The sequence below is a fragment of the Lathyrus oleraceus genome, chromosome 6 (assembly GCF_024323335.1).
Source record: "Lathyrus oleraceus cultivar Zhongwan6 chromosome 6, CAAS_Psat_ZW6_1.0, whole genome shotgun sequence".
Lineage (NCBI taxonomy): Eukaryota > Viridiplantae > Streptophyta > Magnoliopsida > Fabales > Fabaceae > Lathyrus > Lathyrus oleraceus.
Window position 1 is genome coordinate 38,399,151 of NC_066584.1, and position 4,016 is coordinate 38,403,166.

Below are 4,016 nucleotides of genomic sequence, written 5' to 3' on the forward strand. Positions count from 1 at the left end.
ATAATTATGTATGGAGGAAACACAACTTGGAAACATAAATTTGTGTTTCCTCAATACATCGTGACAATTCCTTTTCAAATTCTTATGTTTCCTTTTCAAATTCTTACGATTAATCTTTTTTTATTTAGATTTCAATTCTTTTCTAGACGATGTAATTTTTCTTTGTTGAACAAATGTTTATATTTTTTTCTTTCATAATATACATATATTAATAAATAAACAAATGCTTATGATTAAAAATAAATTTCATTTAGGTCAACAGTAAATACCTCAATAAAAATGTCATTAGTTACAATACATTTCCCCACAGTTGAATTAAAAAACCGTGGTGAAAAGTTATCCTAAATACCTATCATCTCGGGTAATGGCAGAACCGTGGTGGAATGTATAGCTTTGAACCTCAACCATTACTCTAATCGTGGTGAAAAACATTATTTTGTAAATTACAAAATGTTATTGTTGGGATTCGAACCCAAAAGTAAACAACTATTCACCTTGATCACTATTACAACCGTGGTGAAAAATGATGCATTTTCTATGACACGCTTTGTTATCATAGACATCTAAATTTGATGAAACCTTTTTATCAATCGAGATGACATATACTCTTTGTAGTAGTGCCTAAAGGAGTGAGGTCCGATTCCTATGTTGGTCATGTTTTGAATAAAGATTATTTTACTAATTAATCGGCTATAAAAATTGAATTTAAAATGATCCGACACAGGCTCAAACACGCAACCTTTGAAGACCAAGATTGTGCTTTTACCAATTGAACTGAACCATTGTAATATTTGGAAACAATTTGAACGTTATAACTATATAATTATTAATCATTTCAAATTTAGAATTTATTCAAAATGTCCTTCTCTTCATCCAGTAACATAAACTTTTTTATAAATAGAGATCCTTGAAAAGTAGAAAGAATACACAGAATTAAACGTGTTCTAATCCATTTTTCTTAAATTGAAATTATTCTAAATCATTTTACACTTTATTAATGTATAAGTTGAGTGTATGAAAATCTTTCTCTAATCGAAGTTTAATTTGTTTGGACAATTCACATTAAGACATTTAAAGTATCCTGAAGGGAATCGTCTAAATCTATATTACATGAATGACTGAAAGAGTTTTGAGTTATGATCCCTTTCTTTGAGCCACTTACACTTGGACTTTTGCCTCAGGGTATCTTCACGTCTTTTGAGATTTTGCCAATAAGCCAACTGAGCTTCCTTTCTATTGTCCATGACTTTAACGTTGCCATGGTAATCATCATTATCCACAACATGATCTAGTAAGTTGAGATCATTAATTGCTTCATCTATATTTAACTCCAATATCCATAACACTTAAGTGTTCTAAAGATTAAAAATAAATTTCATTTAGGTCAACAGTAAAGACCACAATAAAAGTGTCATTAGATACAAAATTAATTTGTCTGACTTCTTCATCACATTTCTGATACGTGAAACATTTCCACCACCCAAGTTATTTTAATGTTGTTCTTGTTGTTCAAACTATTTGTCTTTTTAGATTTGTTGTTGTTCTTTTTGTTGAGACCCTAAACCATATAACTTTTATGTTGTTGTTTTTGTTGAGTTATGCTGTTGTGTTTGTTGAAGTAAGTAAAAGTTTTAGTGTTATTGTTTTTGTTAAGATCAGATTAAAAGTTTTATATTTTTTTTGTTGAATTATATGTGTTTGTTGACATAAGTAAAATGTTTGTGTTATTGTTGTTGTTTTTGATGAATTGTGTTTTTGTTTTTATTGAGATAAGTAAAATGTTTAGTGCTATTTTTGTTGTTTATGTTGACTTATGTGTTTTGACTGAGATAAGTAAAATGTTTAATGTTATTGTTGTTGTCGTTAAGATGAGATTACATATTTTATATTGTTGCTTTTGTTGAGTTATGTTGTTGTATTTGTTGAGATAAGTAAAAAGTTTGTGTTATTTTTGTTGTTTTTGTTGAGATAAGTAAAATGTTTAATGTTATTGTTGTTATTTTTGTTGAATTATGTTATTGTTTTTATTGAGAAGACTAAATTCCTTGCAACTTTTTTTATTTGAAGCAAGGAGAAAACTTAAATATTTATAAGATTGCGATATTAATGGATGGTATTGAGTAACAAAGTATGTTAGAGTTGTTTATTGGGGAATTGTTCAATATTGGAATGATAAGGTAAAATGTTGGATGTGTGCAAATATTTTTATCTTTATCACTTTACCGTGTTCCTGACACATTGTGCTTAAGAAAATAAAATTTATTATCATGTATAAACATTATTTTTATTAATTTAGTTATATTATAATAGCAAAAACATTTATTTAGCAAAGAAGAGATACCATCATGTAGAGAAAACTTGTAGCCTAAAAAGAAATGGTTAATCGTAAGAATATGAAAAGGAAACATAATTATGTATGGAGGAAACACAACTTGGAAACATAAATTTGTGTTTCCTCAATACATCGTGACAATTCCTTTTCAAATTCTTATGTTTCCTTTTCAAATTCTTACGATTAATCTTTTTTTATTTAGATTTCAATTCTTTTCTAGACGATGTAATTTTTCTTTGTTGAACAAATGTTTATATTTTTTTCTTTCATAATATACATATATTAATAAATAAACAAATGCTTATGATTAAAAATAAATTTCATTTAGGTCAACAGTAAATACCTCAATAAAAATGTCATTAGTTACAATACATTTCCCCACAGTTGAATTAAAAAACCGTGGTGAAAAGTTATCCTAAATACCTATCATCTCGGGTAATGGCAGAACCGTGGTGGAATGTATAGCTTTGAACCTCAACCATTACTCTAATCGTGGTGAAAAACATTATTTTGTAAATTACAAAATGTTATTGTTGGGATTCGAACCCAAAAGTAAACAACTATTCACCTTGATCACTATTACAACCGTGGTGAAAAATGATGCATTTTCTATGACACGCTTTGTTATCATAGACATCTAAATTTGATGAAACCTTTTTATCAATCGAGATGACATATACTCTTTGTAGTAGTGCCTAAAGGAGTGAGGTCCGATTCCTATGTTGGTCATGTTTTGAATAAAGATTATTTTACTAATTAATCGGCTATAAAAATTGAATTTAAAATGATCCGACACAGGCTCAAACACGCAACCTTTGAAGACCAAGATTGTGCTTTTACCAATTGAACTGAACCATTGTAATATTTGGAAACAATTTGAACGTTATAACTATATAATTATTAATCATTTCAAATTTAGAATTTATTCAAAATGTCCTTCTCTTCATCCAGTAACATAAACTTTTTTATAAATAGAGATCCTTGAAAAGTAGAAAGAATACACAGAATTAAACGTGTTCTAATCCATTTTTCTTAAATTGAAATTATTCTAAATCATTTTACACTTTATTAATGTATAAGTTGAGTGTATGAAAATCTTTCTCTAATCGAAGTTTAATTTGTTTGGACAATTCACATTAAGACATTTAAAGTATCCTGAAGGGAATCGTCTAAATCTATATTACATGAATGACTGAAAGAGTTTTGAGTTATGATCCCTTTCTTTGAGCCACTTACACTTGGACTTTTGCCTCAGGGTATCTTCACGTCTTTTGAGATTTTGCCAATAAGCCAACTGAGCTTCCTTTCTATTGTCCATGACTTTAACGTTGCCATGGTAATCATCATTATCCACAACATGATCTAGTAAGTTGAGATCATTAATTGCTTCATCTATATTTAACTCCAATATCCATAACACTTAAGTGTTCTAAAGATTAAAAATAAATTTCATTTAGGTCAACAGTAAAGACCACAATAAAAGTGTCATTAGATACAAAATTAATTTGTCTGACTTCTTCATCACATTTCTGATACGTGAAACATTTCCACCACCCAAGTTATTTTAATGTTGTTCTTGTTGTTCAAACTATTTGTCTTTTTAGATTTGTTGTTGTTCTTTTTGTTGAGACCCTAAACCATATAACTTTTATGTTGTTGTTTTTGTTGAGTTATGCTGTTGTGT